Genomic DNA, 20,041 nt, shown 5'->3' on the forward strand with positions numbered 1-20,041 from the left:
ACACCTGGGCATATCGGAAAGCGACACTTTTTTCAGCTGGGGTCTCGCAAAACAAACGTGTGGCCTGTGGTTTGATTGGTTGTCACGCACAGGGTAGAGGCATACCCTAACATCAAATTCAGAAGCTTATTTCTCGAGTAAAGCCCGTTTAGCCGGGCTTTAGCCGCGCGACTCGGCCGACAGACGTGCTCAAATCAAGTCCCACGTATATATCCGAGTCTTGTGCTAAAACAAGCAAAATATTTTTGTCTTCTTGGTTCTTTCGGTAAAGTCACGTAGAATGGAAATAATAAAATAATGAAAAGTAAACATATTAAAATAATAAAATAAAACATAATATAATGATTTTATTATGTTTTATTTTATTATTTTATTATTTCCATTCTACGTGACTTTACCGTAAGTACCAAGAAGATGAATCCCTGCAGTCACGAAAGCTTTAAATCGAAAAATGTTTTGTCTCTCGCGTTGGAACCATGAGCCCAACGTTGGCTCGACACGCAAACTCCCTTCTCTTCCCGGAGCCCACGGCCACAGCCGCGCGGGTCGCTCGTAACGAACGCGCGTCGCCGCCGATGATTTCTGGCGTCAATTGCTCCAAAATTGCCTCCCACCCACCCTCTGCCACCCCCCACCGTGCATCACGGCCTTTAATCTGTTCGGCGGAAGAACCGGCGACGGTGCATTATCGACCGTAATTTAACGGCCCGGCGTGTTTCACCCAACGTGGCAGATTTGCGGCCTGACGCGCGGACGCGGCGAGATGCCCGTGATGCCGCGGGCGATGATGAGAGGCGGCGGCAGTTGCCGCGGCTGCCTGGGCTGCTGATGCTACATCAGCCGGCGCGGGCTCTAACCCCCAAACACAAGCGGCAATCCTAAACCCCAACGCCGTAATCCTGAACCCAGAACCCTTGCAGGTTAACCACAAAACCCTAAAGCCTGAACCCCCTAACCTTATCAATTCGGACACCTAAATCCTGACTCGTACCCTAATCACCAACCCCTTCCGAAACCCATACACTTAAACCATTACAATACTTCATGGGACTTTCTTTGCCAGTACCGAAATATGATAATGGGGTTTTCCCCTTTATTTTGGCAACAAAAACAGCTGTGTTAAGATGTTAAAACACCAAACTGAAACCTTTTACAAGGAATCATGTCTGCATTAACCACAATGCTTGTGGTCAGAACGCAAACAAAAAACATACTCTGATAATATATGCATTGTCTTTGAAACTGATTGGTCCACACCAGAGACAGCTTTCTTTTGAGCCTCGTCTCAAACGGTGTTAGACCAGAGGACGCCAAAAGGCGTACACAGCCCAAAGACAATGCACTATCAGAGTAATGAGAGCTCGGGGTGAGCATCTACAATTCTACATCATGGGACCTCCTTTGCCGGTACCAAAATATGATAATAGGTTTTCTGATCACAAGCATTGTGGTTAATGCAGACATGATTCCTTGTAAAAGGTTTCAGTTTGGTGTTTTAACATCTTAACACTTGTTTTATTGCCATACAAAAAGGGGACACACCTATTACCTTACCAATACTGTAACCCTAACCCCCAAAACTATCCATAACCAATATCACTACGCCTAAACCCCTAACCCAGAAATCCAAGGAAGGATTGGACTGTAATCCGGCCAATGATTGGATAGCCACTTTCAAACTTTAAATCACTGACCAGCCCCCACCCCCACCCCGCCACCAGGGGGCTAATAACCTCTGTGGCGATCAAACGAGGTAACTGCAGCGCTGGCGATCGGCGTAGTGGGGGCCCGAGCACCGTCAACCGGAGTTCCCGAATTCCTAATGCGGCTGCGGCGGCGGAAGCTGGGAGCTGTCCCGTCATGGCCACATGAGCATTCGACAACTTCCAGTTTCGCCACCACCGCGCTGCACTTTACTAAACAAACTCATTCGTCACCATCGCCTGTACCATCATCGCCGCTCCCCACCCCACCCGCCCCTCCCCCCCGTCGCCACCAGCACAGCTGTCGTTGCCCCCGAGTGCAAAGAGGCCGATTGCTCCGTGAGCTGGGGACGCCGCGGATCTTTTGCGCCTGACTCAGGGGGGGGGGGGGGGGGGGGGCGGGGGGGCATCATCACAGGCGATCCGCAGAGGATGGGGAATGCAGCCGCGTGACTTAACCGGCGGTGGCGATCGTACGCAGACGGACACACACGCAAATTCACCACCAACTCACCCACACATCAGTACGCAGATGGACACACGCAAATTCACCGCCAACCCACTCACCCACCCACACATCAGTACGCAGACGGACACACACGCAAATTCACCGCCAACCCACTCACCCACACATCAGTACGCAGACGGACACACACGCAAATTCACCACCAACCAACTCACCCACCCACACATCAGTACACAGACAGACACACACGCAAATTCACCACCAACCCACTCACCCACACATCAGTACGCAGACGGACACACACGCAAATTCACCACCAACCCACTCACCCACCCACACATCAGTACGCAGACAGACACACACGCAAATTCACCACCAACCCACTCACCCACCCACACATCAGTACGCAGACGGACACACACGCAAATTCACCCCCAACCCACTCACCCACCCACACATCAGTACGCAGACAGACACACACGCAAATTCACCACTAACCCGCTCACCCACCCACCCACATGCCGGTATTTTGGCTGTAACGTGCCGCGCTTGCCGCTATGCTGCAGACGTTTGCGATTCGAGACCAGCGGTCGCCCCGGCTAATTCCGTCAAGTTAATGGACAAAAATAGGTCATGTGCGCCAGGGTGTCACGGTCCAAGTTTGTCAAACGAGAAATGTTGCGTGCAAAAGCACCGAAGCGAAGACCTCACGGCGAGACCAGCCCCCGTGAGAAACGGCGCCTTCCTCCGCGATAGCCCTGCCCTGCCCTGCGCTGCGAGGGCGATGCCAGCACCAAACGTTGCTCATCGTTGGTGTAAAACTCCGGCAAGAACAACTGCGAGGACAATACCAACGAGAGTGTGACAAAGGAGACCAAAAGAGTTGTACCGCCGCGTGCTATTTGCTATGAACTTTGACATGTCATGGAGTGGGGGGGGGGTGGGGGTAGGGGAGGGGGCAGTGGGGACAGCTGGGGGGAGGGCCTACGGACACACACGGCAAGCCCTTAGGGGGAAGGTGGGGGGGGCAAGCCGGTGTGCATACAGCCTGCGCGAACGACGAGGGGGCCCTCCGCTACTGCCGGCGCAACGCTCGACCCCACGAGGCCGAGCGAGCGGCGGGGTGGCGATGGCGGAGTCCGCGTCTCGGGGAGCGCCCGTCATCGCGTCTCCTCCGCAGGCGTCCGCGGCGACAGCGACGTCTCCTCCTCGTTGCCCCCCATCCCCCATCGCACACGTAGCTCCCCCCCGTGCCCCCTACCGATCCCTACCCCCCACATCGTGCGGGCGCTGCGTGTGCCTTCTCGCACGGCTCTAAACGGTTAAACAGAAACCGTTTAACACCCCCCCCACACAACCGCCCCCCCCAAACGCCCCTTCCCCCCATCAACAGGGCGGGAGGGCACGGCTGCAGGGGGTCGCACCCCCCCCCCGCCGCTCTGTCACCTCGCCCCGTGTCTACACAGCCAAGGTCGCACAACTCCCTCTCGCAACGATGCGACCGCTCCGATGATTTCTTAAAAAAAAAAAGTTTATCGCCGGGTCCGTCGAGGGCTTCACAGCCGCCGCCGTCGAAGTGAATCTTCTCTCGTCTCTCTGCCTCCGCGCGGCCGCCGAGTTTCCTTCCCTTCCGCTGCAGGTCGAGGAGGCCGTCAACGACCACCCCCCGGGTTTTGCGGCGTCGGAAGGTGACAGCGCCCCGGGCGGATTTTCACCGAGTCGCTGGACATTCGCCGGAAGGCACTTTACCACCGGGTTCTTTTCCTCCACGGCGCGGGCGCATAGTGTGGGCGCACGTGTGGGTGCACGTGATGAGTGGAGGCGCAGGGGGGTGGTGAGCGACGTGGGGTGAGCGATGGGATGAGCGTCAATGTTCAGGGTGAGCAAATACAGCGGTGTCAAATTACTTGGTGACGCTACGTTGACATCGGCGCACGAGCACACACAAACACGTTCGCCAATAACAACGCCGTGACCTTAAAATTAAACGTACGTAACAGGCGTCGTTTCGGGCTATCGTCCTTTTTCAGAGAGCATGGATGTTCAACACAGTGGTAGGGGGAGGCGGGTGTTGGCGGTTGCAGCGTGAGTTGCCGCACAGCCCACGGGAACACGCGGCAGCGGGCGGAGAGCGACAGCACGAGACGCGACGGGATAAGTGACTGGGTGAGCGATGGGACGAGTGGGGGGGTGAGCAATGGGACGAGCAGCAGGGTCGGCGATGGGGTGCATAACAACCGAGCAATGGAGCGAGCAACGGGGCGGGCAATGGGACGAGAGGTAGGATGAGCGATGGACAAGCGATCGGGTGAGCGATGGGGCAAGCCAAAGAACCGGGGAGCGAGGCACATGACCAGCATGCACGTTGGTGGGGAAACTTGGAGAACTCTTTAGATTTGCTGGGGGCAGGGGAGGAGGGGGTGGGGAGGGTGCTGAGCCCGGGAGGCGTGGAGAGGACCAGGGTTGGGCTGAGGGGGGGGGGCGGAAATTTGGGATTCTGGGAGCCTTCGGAGAGCTGGGAGAGTCGGGAGAAAGTTGGCGGAGCCAAGAGAGCGGAGAGAGGGAGAGCGAGCTTCGGAGACGGTCTCCTATTCCGATTCTGTCCGCCTGGACAACACAGAGGCCGCTTTGTGCCGGACACAACAGCGCTCATTCAACTTCGCTTGCAGATGCTTATCACGACAGCCACCCCAAGAATGTACAATTACGTTCGAGATGGAACAAAAGCCCATAGTTTAACCAAAAAAAAAACTCCTGCGTTGCGAGCGTGTGCGTGCGAGTGTGAGCGAGTGTGTGTGTGTGAGTGCTGCCTCTGAGTGATATCTGGGGTTATTGTAATAGTCTTGCTGACAGAACGCTTATCTCTCGTCCCCCAAACTTCCCCCCAAAAAGTTGCCGCGCACGATACTGATTTCAGGATGTCACCTCAAGTACTGACAAGCGGACGGCACTGTCAGCCGCCCACGCGCCGTTGAGGGGGGTGGTTTGGGGGGCTCACCCCCCGGTCGACCGCGTGGCCAAACGCCCCCCCCCCTGCACCGCGTCCCAGAAGTTCACTCCTCCGTGGGCTCGGCGTGCAGTTGGGGACCGAGCATGGAGAGTCGAGAGGTTCCCCACACGACGTCGCCACATCTCTCAAAAAGCGTCACCCGGCTCATCTTTCTCATTCTCTCTCGTCACTCATTGCTCAACGTTGCACCTTCCCATCTCAACAACGCCACCTGTCTCTAGAACGTCATCCATCTCTCAATCCCAGCCACCTCTCTGAATAGTGTCAACCTACTCTCAAAATTGATGCCAAATTCGCCCATTGCCACCCATCTCTACCCCTCGTGTCACCCTCTCTATCAACAAGGTCCCTGTCGGTACCTCGTTCTTTCTCAGTGTCTGTAATCTCTCTTAATAGCCGCCCATCTCTCTGGACATCTCTCCACCAACCCCTCCCCCCTGTCTCTCTCGGTCTCTCCCATCTTTGCTCTCCTCTCTCTCGGGTCTTGGCGCTTCCCGCTCGGCTGTCCGCACGTCGCCCGGCCGATTAGCCGCGCCGAGCGAAGCGCTAATGTCAGAACCGTCGGCGTCCGTGCAACGGAGAGAAGGCAGTAGGGGCTGGTGGCGGGGTGGGGGTGCGGGAGGGGTGTGGGAGGGGGGCTCGAGGGGGGCTGGGGTGGGCACGGCAGTGGGGGGGGGGGGGGGAAGGTACCCAGAGTGCGGTCGCGACCTCCGGAATGGGCCACAATAAACATGAACAGAAGGAGCCCCCCCGTCCTGCAAATTCTAATTTCACACTTTAGTGCCTCTCTCATGTCGGCTTTTTTTTCTCTCTCCCTCCCCTCCATTCGCCGCTCGGCCACTTAAAACTGCAGCGGTGGCAGCGCTCAGCTCGGCGAGCGGCGGCGGCAAGTTCAGCGCCTGCGGCAATAACGGCCTCGTCTCTCCTCCTCGTCCTCCTCCTCCTCTACCGCCGCTGCAACGTCGTCACTCTCTCGCCCTCGCCTGCCCGCCCTCTCTCGCTCACGGTCTCCATCCCACCGCCTGCTCCCTCCATCACTCGCTTACTCTCTTTCTCCATCGCTCGCCCACTCTCCCTCTCGCTCACGGTCTCCATCCCACCGCCTGCTCTCTCTATCACTCACTCATTTGTCTCTCTCTCCATCGCTCGCCCACTCTCTCTCTCTCTCTCACTCTCCCAATCGCTCGCCTGCTACCTCTATCACGCGCGCTCTCTCTCCATCACTCGCCCACTCTCTTTCCCCAACGTGCACCTGCTCCCTCCATCACTCGCTTACTCCCTTTCTCTCTCCATCGCTGGCCCACTCTCTCTCTCTCTCACTCTTTCCATCACTCGCCTGCTTCCGATATCACTCGCGTACTCTCTCTCTCCATCGCTAGCCCGCTCTATCGTTCCCCTGTTCCGTATTTTGGTGCTCGCCTCGCGCTGCACACGTGGCCACATCGACACATCTCCGACATCAGCGTCAGTGTCACGTTGTACGGCACGGGCAGAAACCATCGCGTCTGCTTGGAGACCGGACCATTATCACAGCCACAGCAGACGACATATACAAAAGCCCCCCCCGCCTCCCGTATAGCTGACACAAACTGTTAGGGCAAGTGGCGCTAGTGAGCACCTATTAAGGCCGACGTGGTACACGATCGGGTACTGTGGACAGCAACCGGGCCCAGCCAACATTGATTCCCCCAGCCCTGATGTTTCATTAAACACGGCGTCAGCTACTACTTTAAGGCCGAGTTGACCTGAAGGAGTCCCAGGACTGGTTCAGACATCAATTGCCTCTGACGATAGCCACAGCCGGGAATCAAACAGAGGTTGCCGAGTTCATAGGGCAGCGTGTGTGTGAACCACTGTGCCCCCGATCCACACCCAACACTCTATACTGCAAGAACGCGTTAACCCTTGCAGCAAGCGGTTTGTTGTGGGGTAAATTGAGGGTAACCTACAGTGTCCCATTCGACAGGCCACAAGTGCAGGCACACCCCAACAAAGGTAATAAACCCCCGTATAGCATTCGCAGACTTTTGGGGCAAGTGTCGACATCACTACATACACACAAAGACAAAGATCCCCGGTATAGCCTTGCCAAACTCTTGGGGCAAGTGCTGTGAGTGAGCACCTATCAAGGCCGGCACGACACACTGGGGAGGGTCCGGTGGCCAGCACCACTCCGGGCGATGATTACTCCTCACCCGGCACCAGGTCTATACTCACGTGCGGCTACCGACATACACACGTGCGCACGCACGGACCCACGTGCACGCACGCACGGACCCACGGGCATGCGGAGCGACCGACGCAGCGGGCAAGGGAGGTGCGGCGAATCGGCCGGCGGAGTGACAGCGAGAAGCGGGAGGGAGGAAAGCCACACAGCAGAGAAGAGAGAGAGAGATGTACATTATGGTAACAGATTGTTACACGCCACATTAACCTAGCAATATATCTGTGGACCGAAAAACCGTTTCGTTTGCGCCATCAATTATCCGGCGGGCTGAGGGGGGCACCCCCCCCCAACCCCCTGCCCAGCCCCCGCCTTACTCCCCCCCCCCCTGCTGCCCTCCTAACGCTTGAGTTCATACGGCACCAGTGTCCACCGTGGTAGGATGAGGAGCACCTGCCCAGGTGATCACGGCCATCACGTCGGCCTTGTCACGCGGGAGAGTAAGAGCCGGTTCGATTCCGTCTTCCGGCGCGGCAGTTGAAACAAGTTTCTTAAATTCCCCCCCTCCAACTCATCGGCTGTCCACCCAGCTCTACCAATGGGCATTCTCACACCTCTTCCAAGAGATGTGACCAGCGTGGAAGACCCAGGCCCAATGCCCTCTGATAAAGAGGCTGTATAGGGTGCCGCGATGGTGAGATGTTAACTACCTCGCCTGGTGTACAGGAGGTTGTGGGTTCGATCCAGACCCTGGCGCCTGCTGCTGTATATTTGGAGATTGCATTGTTCTCCCCGAGGGCGCGTGGATTTTTCTGCGGGAACTCCGGTTTTTCCCTCCGCATTTAGAATCGACATCATCGTACATTTCGAGCGTTTGGCTGCAATACATTGCCACGTGAAAAGCCAATTTCTTTGAGCTATCCTTTGTGGCGAGGTCACTTCTGAAGAAGAGCTACACAGCTCAGTGGGGGCCTTACATGGTAAAATACAAAAATAGTTGTAGTTTTATTTAAAATAGTGAATAGTTTGCTGTTTGCATAGAGATCTCGCCCGTTGGCGAAGCCCTGGTGAGTAGGGAATTGCAGGGCTGCGCCTTCATGACGCCGACAGAGCCTCGAAGGAAGCGGCTTCATTTCCGCAAAGACGTCTCGCAGACAGCGACAACAACCGCGACGCGCTCCTGCACGGCGCGCTCACGCCTCGTCAACACCTCGCAGCAGCTACCGCAGCTACCGCAGAAGCAGCTACAGCAGCAACTACAGAAGCTACCACAGCAGCAGCTACAGCAGCAGCTACCACAGCAGCTACAGCAGCAGCTACCACAGCAGCTACAGCAGCAGTCACAGAAACTACAGCAACTACAGCAGCAGCTACAGCAGCTACAGCAGCAGCTACCACAGCAGCTACAGCAGCAACTACCACAGCAGTCACAGAAACTACAGCAACTACAGCAGCAGCTACAGCAGCTACAGCAGCAGCAACTACAGCAGCAGCTGCAGCTACAGCTACAGCAGCTGCCACAGCAGCTACAGCAGCAGCAATAGCAGCTACAGCAGCAGTTACAGCAGCAGCAGCTACAGCAGCAACTACAGCAGCTACCACAGCAGCAGCTACAGCAGCCACAGCAGCAGCTACCACAGCAGCTACAGCAGCAGCTACAGCAGCAGCAACTACAGCAGCAGCTACAACAGCAGCCGCAGCAGCAGCCGCAGCTACAGCAGTAGCTACCAGCAGCAGCTACAGCAGCAGCTACCACAGCAGCTACTACAGCAGCTACTACAGCAGCTACAGCAGCAGCTACCACAGCAGCTACTACAGCAGCTACCACAGCAGCTACAGCAGCAGCTACAACAGCAGCCGCAGCAGCAGCCGCAACTACAGCAGCAGCTACCACAGCAGCTACAGCAGCAGCTACAGCAGCAGCAACTACAGCAGCAGCTACAACAGCAGCCGCAGCAGCAGCCGCAGCTACAGCAGTAGCTCCAGCAGCAGCCACAGCAGCAGCTCCAGCAGCAGCCACAGCAGCAGCAGCTACAGCAGCTCCAACAGCAGTAGCAGCAGCTCCCCACATCGCCTTGCCCGGCGGCGAGGGACGAAGGCAAAGGGCTGCGTTTGTTGAATAGCCAATCCGTTTACTCCGAAAGCCGGGGGGGGGGGGGGGGGGGTTGTGAAGCCAGCTCCCTCCCTACCCCTCCACCCCCTCGTCACGCGGACGTGAAGGGTGGCCTACTAAAGAGAGAGGCAACACCGCAGCGACTCCATTTGCTCGTCTCTTCCCGGATTAAGTTGACGGCCGGTTAGCCCGCCGCTCGCAGGACCGCCGCCGATGCCGCTGTTGCGTTCGCGTCGCTCACTCGCGTGTTGCCCATCGCGCGTGGCTGCCCGCCAGGGTGGATGCCTGTCCACGGTTTTAATTTTTTGACCAGGAGCGTCCTCTCTTGTTTAGGGAAGTAACAAAAATTTACTATCTGTCAGTACATTCCCGTGCAGTTTGAAACATTCCTGGATGTTTTTGTTGTCAGCTGCCTAATAATTACTCGACAGGTTTGCCTCCCCCCCGCCCTCCGCTCGCTCTATGCGGCGCAGTAGTAGATGCGTTCTCAAAAAAAGAAAAAGGGCGCACGAAGGGAAATCGCGTAGCGTGGAGCGCGCACACAGCCACCCAACCCACAGAGACAGCTGCTTGCCGACTAACGCGCACAGTACACGCAACAATTCTGCTCCACGTCTGACCGCAAAGCCGCATCCGAGTGAATTCAAACCGGAGATAGCGAATTTTTAGGCAGTAATAGGTTCGCCGCACAATACGCGAAATCGCACGAACTAAAACCCACGCACACCTCATCGGATTCCTCCGGTGTGAATACGCGTTCGGATTCCGAGGTCAGAGACGTCAGAGTTGAAGCCACGAGATCGAAGCTCTGGCCCGGGATGGGCTACAAATGGAGCGGTGCCAACGGGCGATGGCGAGACAAGCGGCAGCGGCGGCGGGCACCCAGCGGACACAGCACATCCGATGATCCCTGGGGCAGCCGCTGGCAATGCACAAACCAAGCTCCCACCCCGACCACCAAGCACACCCCCAAGACACCCGTCCCCCGCCCCGACTGCGTTGTCACATGGTCGTTAAACTGCAGTTAAAACAGCCTTTGAGATGTTCGGCCGATAGGGCCGCAGATGTTGCGGTGGCTCGGAAAGCGATGGCTTTCATTTGAAGCTATCGCCACCGGATCGTGGCCCAGTGTCTCACAAGTGTTTTCATTTTCAACTATCGCTGGATCTTAGCCACTGTTTTCAATTTCAGCTCGCCGCGGCCGAATTCGCCTCTGCCGACCGTACGTGTGTACGTGTGTGTCTGTGTTGGTATCCGTGTGTGCGTGTGTCTGTGTTGGTATCCGTGTGTGCGTACGTGTGTCTGTGTTGGTATCCATGTGTGCGTATGTGTCTGTGTTGGTATCCATGTGTGCGTGTATCCGTGCGTGTATCCGTGCGTGTGTCCGTGTTGGTATCCGTGTGTGCGTGTGTCTGTGTTGGTATCCATGTGTGCGTGTGTGTGTGTCTGTGTTGGTATCCATGTGTGCGTGTGTGTGTGTCTGTGTTGGTATCCATGTGTGTGTGTCTGTGTTGCTATCCATGTGTGTGTGTCCGTGTTGCTATCCATGTGTTTGTGTTCCGTGAACACGCGCGCCTGCAGTAGCGGTGGGCGCGCTGCTGACTTTGAGAAACCCGGCGAGGCCTGAGTGCGATTCCCGCTCACGGCCAACATCGGTGACGGATATCTGAACCGGTCCTGGGCCACCCCTAGGTCGACTCAAATGAGTACCTGGTGCGATGTGTAAACGTCGCTACTGGGCAGACAAAGGCGACCGGGCGTGGTGCTGGCCACTCACCCCATCGTGTGCCGTGCCGGCATTCATAAGTTCTCCCTCACAGCACTTGCCCCAACAGTCTGTTAAGGCTATTTGGGGGATCTTTGTGTGTGCACGGTTGTATGTGTACATGTGTGCGTGCAGGGCGCATGTGTGTGTAGGGTGTGTGCGCATGTGAGTGTGTGCAGGGCGCGTGTGTGTAGGGTGTGTGTGCAGGGTGCGTGTGTGTAGGGTGTGTGTGCAGTGTGTGCAGTGTGTGTGTGTGCAGTGTGTGTGTGCAGTGTGTGTGCAGGGTGCGTGTGTGTGCAGGGTGCGTGTGTGTGCAGGGTGCGTGTGTGTGCAGGGTGCGTGTGTGTGCAGGGTGCGTGTGTGTGCAGGGTGCGTGTGTGTGCAGTGTGTGTGCAGGGTGTGTGTGTGTGCAGGGTGCGTGTGTGTGTGCAGTGTGTGCAGGGTGTGCAGGGTGCGTGTGTGCAGTGTGTGTGCAGGGTGCGTGCAGTGTGTGTGCAGGGTGCATGCAGTGTGTGTAGGGTGCGTGTGTGTGTGCAGTGTGTGTGCAGGGTGTGTGCGTGTACAGGGTGCGTGCGTGTGCAGGGTGCATGCGTGCAGGGTGCGTGCGTGCAGGGTGCGTGCCTGCTGCTGGAGAGAGAGAGAGAGAATTCTTCACGCGCGTTTTGTCGAGTGCGCCGTCGAGGGCTCTGTAATTCGCGTGTCGGCTTCGCGCCATCAAGTGGCTCCTAATATTCTACAGCAGGACCCGGGGGGGGGGGGGGTGGTTGTGGTGGAGAGGGGGGGGGCGTTGGAGTGGTCGTTGCAACACGTGGAGTCAACCGACTCCCCCTACCTGCCCCCCCTCCCGCCCCAACTTCGCACGACCGCCTCCGCCGACGACGGTGGCGGCTGGGGCAGCCGACGACCCGCACCTCCACGGCGGAGGTGTCGCTCTCAAAAACAAACCTCCACGAGTTTCCTCCACATCAGAGGCGCGCCGCGGCGTTTGCCGGCTCCATGGTGGGATGCGAAAGAACAAAGAAGTTCAGACTCACGGCCCCCCCCCCCCCACCCCGTGTTGGCAAGGTGTGCACCCACACGTGGTGCCCTCCATTTCCATAGGGGTGCCCCCCCTCCCACCACCACCACCACCACCCCATAATCGTCTGTGCCTGTCACTCTGTGCGTCTCTCTCTTTGTTTGGGGAGCGGCGGTAGTGTAGCGGTTAGCGCGCTGCGCTACGAACCTGGCCCATCCGAGTTCGATTCCCGCTCATGGCCAACACCTGTGAGGATTATGTGAACTGGTCCTGGGCTTCGCCTAGGTTGATTCGGCCTCGAATGAGTACCTGGTGAGGTGTGGAATCATCGCCACTCGGTAGACAAAGGCGGCCGGGCGTGGTGCTGGCCACCCACGCCCTCGTGTGCCGTGCGCCCGGCCTTCACAGCACTTGCCCCAAAAGTCTGTAAAGGTTATACGGGGGATCTTTGTCTCTCTCTCTCTCTTTGGAGAGGGGTGGTGCAGCGGTTCACGCGCTGCACTACGAACCCGGCGACCCGGGTTTGAATCCCGCTCACGGTGAACACCGGCGACGATTTCCTTCAATCCTTCTTCAGTCCCTTTGTGTCAAGTGCAAATCTCCACCCCTTCCCCCCCCCCCCCATGACCCTCCCTCTCCGTTCATGTGTACTGCGCGATTCTCAAATTGAGTAATTTCCCAGTGTAATTCTCAAACGTGACACATCACGGACCCTGTCGCCGGCACGCAACTGAGACCGTCGCTCTTGCGAATGGCGTCACGGGATCTCTAATGCCCCTCTCCCTCCCCCCCCTGTTAAGCAGTTTGTTTCATTGGCAGTACCATCAGCCAGGGCGACCCGTTTGGATTGGAACCACAAACCCCTTGCCACAAGCGGGGGAACGAGCCACTCACCCACCCCCTCCTCCTCCTCGCGTACGAAGGGGCCAGGTAACCCGAGACTTGAAGCCAAACGCAGGGCCACTCGTATCTCTAGGAACCCATCGTTCAGCGGAGGGGAATTTTTGTTTTTTATCTGCCTCGACATTTACAGGCACAGCCAATAATAATAATAATCAGCCAACGAGGGGAAGAAAAACAACAACCCTCCCCTCGTAATCTGGACGGCTTTAAAATAACCAACGAGAAATGTTAAACAAGCAGCCACCACAACCGTCGCCCCCTATCGCCCCCCCCCCACCCGCGGAAGCAAAGTTTGTTTATAAAAAATAATCAGGTTTGATTTCCGTCGGCTGGCAGGCACGCGACGCGCGCGCAGACCAAACATCGGAGCGATCCACCCCATCCATATGGTGGCAGGGGCAGGGGTGGAGAGGGGTGGTGGGAGGTTGTCCCTGGCACTGAACGTTGGCACAGGCATTGCCACCAGCCACTGTCACCGAGAGGAGACAGTGGCGGCGGTGGGGCAACCCGCCCCTCACCAATAAACTCGTCACCTTTTTCCACTGTGCTGACCAAAACCCAGACAGCATTATCCAGTCAGCGCGGGGTCTATTATATCACTGGTCAACAAAAAATAATGTTTTTTTCTGGCCTGGACTTTTGCAGCTGTTTTAGACTAATTTCAGGGTGCTGATTCCAAATCTGATCTCAGATTTGCTCTATCACATTAATTTTTATGCTATCGGCATACCCCATTTTCATTGATTTTACCCGAAATTAACTTTGTCACTTATGATTGCAAGTTGTTGCGAGTCAGTGACTGCTTTAGTGTTAAAATATGGTGCTGTATTTTCAGGATAGTGTTTATAATATCATTTTATGTAGATATCCACATTTATTTAATATTTTTCTTCTGCAGTTTTTTTTAAAATGCAATATTTGATATCTCAAAAACCTGATGTGATAGACAAAAAACACTGTGCAGATTTGGAATCAGCACCCCAAAATTACATTAAAACCGTTGGAATACCTTATGCCAGAAAAAGTGTGTTGACCAGTGAATTATCAACGTTGTGCAGCATCAAGCGACGAGGTTTCAACACGACGCCACCAATCCTCGGCCACAAATCAGTTCCCTGCCACGGGACCTCCTTTGCCAGTACCGAAATATGAGAATAGGTTTTTCCCCTTTTTTTTTTGCATTAACCACAATACTTGTGGTCAGAATGCATTGTGACCACAAGTATCGTGGCTATGACATGATTCCTTGTAAAAGGTTTCAGTTTGGTGTTTTAACATCTTAACACCTGTTTTGTTGCCAGTTAAAAGGGGAAAACCTATTCTCATATCAGTTCCTGCCAGTCAAACGCGGACAGGTGGAAACCCGACCTGCCAACAAAAACAAATAAACTGGGACATTTCATGGCAATAAGAACACAACTACAGTTTAGTGTGACACAGTGAAATGTGCAACATTACATGTGTCCTGTATGTTGAACCTCGTTCGCATAATACGTAGCCAACTGGGAAGGCTTACAGATTTACCTTCCCAGGATTGCTATCCTCTCAAAAGCAGGGCTATCGTGGGTATATTCCAGGACAGGTGGCAAACCTTGACGAACACAGGCGTCCATGGGCGTCACGGTGGCGAGATGTTAACTACCTCGCCTGGTATACAAGAGGTTCACGGGTTCGATCCCAACATTGACGCCTGCTGTATATTTTGAGTTTGCGTGTTCTCCCTGGGATCGCGTGGATTCTACTCCGGGTTTTCCCCCTCCACATTTAGAATCAACGTGCGTTTACAGTATTTGGCTGCTACAAATGTCCCACGTGATAAGCCACTTCGTTGAGCTCTCATTTGTGGTGGGCCAGGTCGCTTTTGAAAAATAGCCACTTAGCTCAAGGGAGGGGGGGGGGGGGGCTTACCTGGTAAAACACAAAAATTTATTAGTTTTATAGTTTACTTTCCATGCAACCAAGTCCTAGCACCAGCGATCACACGCCCGGGCATTTCGTGGCATCGTTTGGGCCGTGAAGTGAGACTCCACAATGTGGCATCTCCGACTGGAGCACCGTGCAGTCTGGGAGAATTTCCGCACAACCCAGAGACAACCGCGTCTTGTTGAGTGTAAACAAAAAAAGAGAGAGAGAGAAAATTAAATTGTTTTTTATCTCAATGTTTTTGGCCGGAACCGGAAGCACAATCTTACAGCCAGCAAGTTTACGGAAGCCTGTGAACGTGAGGCTGGAGCGACGATGCGCACGGATGATACCGTGGGAATGGGGCAGATAAATAAGCTGCGACGTATTCGCCCGCTCACCACGTCCGGACAGATAGCAGGCCCGGATTCCCCGCGCGACCGTGGTTAAAGTCTTTTAGTGAGATAACCATCCGCTTCAACCGGTGGGTTGCATGCGGAGGTAGACGCCGCCCGGCCACGGAGGACAACTAACAAACAGATTAACGACGCTGGTGGAAGTTTAATGCCTCTGTCAACACACCTGACGTAATCTAAGGCAATAAAGTTTGTGCTAAGAAAAATAAGCGCCCGCTGTCAATGTCCCGAGCTTGCTTATCGCCGCCACCATCATCATCATCGTTTAAGTTCAGCTTTTACCACTGAAAGCACTCGAACTCACTCTCGCCCGCCCGCCCGATTTACTTCATCAGTTTGAAATCTCGGTCAGCGTAGAAAATTAGCCTTAGAGAGAGAGAGAGGAAAAAAAAAGAGTTTTAAATTGGTGGATGTTACCCGCTGAGAGATAACGGATCATTAACGTAGACGTCGGTGAAATAAAATGAAACTAAAGCTGAGAGGGGGAAAGGGAGAAAGTGGATCGGGGAAGGGGAGCACGTGGATCAGGGAAGGGGAGCACGTGGATCAGGGAAGGGGAGCACGTGGATCAGGGAAGGGCAGCATGTGACAAGCACGTGGATCAGGGAAGGGGAGCACGTGGATCAGGGAAGGGGAGCACGTGGATCAGGGAAGGACAGCACGTGGATCAGGGAAGGGCAGCATGTGGATCAGGGAAGGGCAGCACGTGGATCATGGAAGGGCAGCACGTGGATCAGGGAAGGGGAGCACGTGGATCAGGGAAGGGCAGCACGTGGATCAGGGAAGGGCAGCATGTGGATCAGGGAAGGACAGCACGTGGATCAGGGAAGGGCAGCATGTGGATCAGGGAAGGGGAGCACGTGGATCAGGGAAGGACAGCACGTGGATCAGGGAAGGGCAGCACGTGGATCAGGGAAGGGCAGCACGTGGATCAGGGAAGGGGAGCACGTGGATCAGGGAAGGGCAGCATGTGGATCAGGGAAGGGCAGCATGTGGATCAGGGAAGGACAGCACGTGGATCAGGGAAGGGCAGCATGTGGATCAGGGAAGGGCAGCACGTGGATCAGGGAAGGGAAGCACGTGGATCAGGGAAGGGGAGCACGTGGATCAGGGAAGGACAGCACGTGGATCAGGGAAGGGCAGCATGTGGATCAGGGAAGGGAACCACGTGGATCAGGGAAGGGAAGCACGTGGATCGGGTTAGGGGGGCACGTGGAACGGGTAAACACTCCGAAAAGGAAATTGTAAAAAACATCGCAATGTAGCGGCACCCTCCCTAGAACGAGTCCTGAGACTCGTTGAGCCTTTGGTGGTTGATGATCAGAGGGCATTGTTGTTATTTTATCAACCAGCGGGGGGGGGGGGGGGCATAGAAATGAATTATTTCCAGGGGAAGAGCGCGCACCTGTGTAGGGGGTAGGGGCTGTATTCCCCAGGTCGAGCCGAGGCTAATTTAATCTGCGATGTCTGGTATATGTCTAAATAAATGCCGAGTCAGCTGCGTTGGAACCACATGAATATTTACGACAACGTGTGAGCTACGTACGCGGAAGTGTGTGGTGGGGCGAGCGTGTGTGTGCTTGTGTATCCACGTGCCTGTATGTATGTGTATTTGTGTTTGTGTGTGGGCAGCGGTGGCGTAAGTGGTCAGTGCACTAGATCGACTCAGCCGCAAATGAGTACCTGGTGCGGTGTGTCAAAAATCGCTACTGGGGAGACAAAGGCAGTCGGGCGTGGTGTTGGTCACCCACCCCCCGCGTGTGCCGTGCTGGCCTTCATTACTTCATAGGTGATATTTGCAAAACGCACTTGCCCCAACAGCTTGTTCAGGCTACACGGGGGACCTTTGTCTTTGTGCGTCAGATGCAGCAATTTACGCTCAGTGACGGCAGGAATTTTACTCGCCCCCAAAGACAAAGATCCCCCTTATAGCCTTAACAAACTGTTGGGGCAAGTGTTATTAGCGAACATTCATGAAGGCTGGCATGGCACACGAAGGGTTGGCTAGCCAGCACCACGTGTGACCCCCTTCATCTCCCCAGTAGCGATATTTGCACACCGCACCAGCTATTAATTTGAGGTCGGTTCAGACAATCGTCACCGGCGTTGGCCGTGAGCTCGCTTCAAATTCGGGGAGCCGGGTTTGCAGCGCAGCGCGCTAACCGCTGCGCCACCGCTCCCCACCTCCCCCGCCCGCTCCCCAGTGGCTACCAGCACGGGCAGGGCCTTCACTGGGCCCAGCCGCGTCTCGTAAATACCGCAGCGGGGCTGACGGGCCGCCCTCCATACCCACGGGTCACGGCACAACGCTTGCTGGATTTTTTATGCCAGCGCATAAAAGCCTGATGTTTGACGTTGCTTTACTTTACACTTCACTATAAAGCATCCCGTGTACTGCAACAACCGCGCGCCGTCGCCTTCCCCCCCCCCCCCCCCATCTCTTTCTTGATAAAAATAAAAACAAATATGAAGGAAATGTTCTGAAAAAAAAAAAACTTTTGACAAGTCCCGCGGTGCAGCGGTGTGGAAGTGTAAATGTTGCTTTTATCATACGGGGCTTCTTCCAAACTGCGCCGACCAGCGTGGTGAAGTACTATCAGACAAGCCGCCCGTCCCCCTCTCTCCGCCCTCCCCAAGACCGATTGATACTGCACGGGGAGGCCTCAATCCGGCAGTGGACTGACAGAGGGTTGTACGTCGACTTTATTGTGAGTGGTGGTGTGTTCACAGTGAGCACGAACGCAATTGTTTTATAATGCTTCAGCATATCCATGCGTGCAAATGCAATTGCTGGATTTTACTTTTTAAATACCACGGTTTTTGATACATATCCATCCATGCCTCTGTACCTCCTAGTACAGGGTAGCTCAGGGTATTGTTTTCTCAAACTTAATTCCGCTCGAAATGTTATGAAAGTAATTTGACAGAGCCAGCATGTGTATTTCGTGGGAAATTTGATTTTTTATTCAATATTGACAAACGTTTGCCCAGCCCATTCTGATCTCTCTCCCCCCCCAACTGCTGCAATGCGTCTGTTTTGCTGCAATTTTCTTTTCTTTTCTCACTGTTAATTTCTTTAGAATTACTTTTTGTATTTCATTTGTTGTCCGACCCCGCTCCTCTGATTAACACGGTTGGCTACGTACGGTGCGAAAGAAGTTCAACATACACACACTTACAATTCGTTGTATTCCTTTCCGTCATTTTGGCGACCGGGCCCGCTCTCGCAAACGAGAAACCGGCTCTTGGGCTCGGTAAATATTAACAAAATAAAATCGACAAACTTGAAAACCACCTTGAGTTTGACAAAAGGAGCGTGTGGGTAAATCGGCCTCCCCCTTATTTATTCATCTATTTATTTATTTAAAAACATACCATAAGAGGAAGGCTGAATCAAATGCGGCTCACAAGACGGGGAGGATGAGAGGAAAAACGACGGATTTAAAAAAACAATAACACACGCCTCTCGCGAGGTCTCTGATAAAAGTTTGTGATTGAGCGCTCGGGGAGGCCGTTCCTAATGTGACGTGCGCACACCAACAACGACAGCCTCTGTTGACACACACACTCACACAAACAGAATTGGGGCCAATTTTGTACTCATTTCATTGATCGTTTTTCCAAAATTATTTGCCAAAACGGAGGAATACTTCGAAGGCGGCTGGAAATTGGAACACCCGAGGACATCAAGATGGGGCCACACCGGGGCCACGACGGCTTCCTTCCAGTTCATGAATAACTTGAGATATTTGGAGTGCAGCGAGTCGACTGGAGCCATCGACGGGCTGAGATTTCCCCACCGTTGCAGTCGTGGCTCCAGTGGGGGCAGGACCCACAGAAGGGAGGAGGGAGGGGGGCGTAGAGCGATGATAGCGATGATTGTTATGCCGTCGAATAAACGGCTCGATGCACAATGTTTCAGCCCACAGCCCCTCTGGCGATTTAATTAATTGTCGCATTTCAAGGAGAAATTCGATAATTTAATATACGTATATATATACTTTTTTACACGGTGGTGAATGCAGAAATCTGATTTTGTTTTGTTTGCAGCCCTCTGGGTCAATGCGCTGCCGGATGAAGGCCCTCCCGACGTCATGTCAGCTGTGTGAACTGTTTGGACATACTTCACCACGCTGGTGGTGAAGGCGGGGCGAGAGAGGTAGGTGGAGCGAGGCTGGGAGGGGGGGAGGCCCAGGACCGGTTCACATTTCACTCGCCACCGATGTCAGACGCGGCCCCGGTCGCCACGTTTATAGCGCAATGCGCTCGCCGCTGCGCCACGCCGCCACGCCCTCGAAAGAACAAACGTCAGCAGGCGACGGCGCCGATAATTAACTGGAATCTAATTAAGAAATTTACGAGAGGGATTCAGGTGAAATATGCCAACGGGGTTGATATCAAACGTCACGTCGCACTATAAATACTCGGGAGGCGGGCACGGTCCAAGCGAGCGTTGTACCGCACCTCCTCACGCGCGCCGTGCCGACTGACGCACGCAGACCACCGTAGCCGGTTCCATGTACCCGCACATTCCCCCCCCTCCGCCAACGACCCCACACAGCACGCGGAGGACACGGAGAC

At 54.9% G+C, this 20,041-nt stretch overlaps 1 protein-coding gene across 1 annotated transcript in view; it reads right to left on the reverse strand.

Annotated features, from left to right (window-relative positions):
• PTPRD (protein tyrosine phosphatase receptor type D) overlaps nt 1-20,041 on the reverse strand; it is a 228,459-nt gene that overhangs the window by 83,812 nt on the left and 124,606 nt on the right.

The sequence above is a fragment of the Lethenteron reissneri genome, chromosome 4 (assembly GCF_015708825.2).
Source record: "Lethenteron reissneri isolate LAM-NWPU_2019-01 chromosome 4, ASM1570882v1, whole genome shotgun sequence".
Lineage (NCBI taxonomy): Eukaryota > Metazoa > Chordata > Hyperoartia > Petromyzontiformes > Petromyzontidae > Lethenteron > Lethenteron reissneri.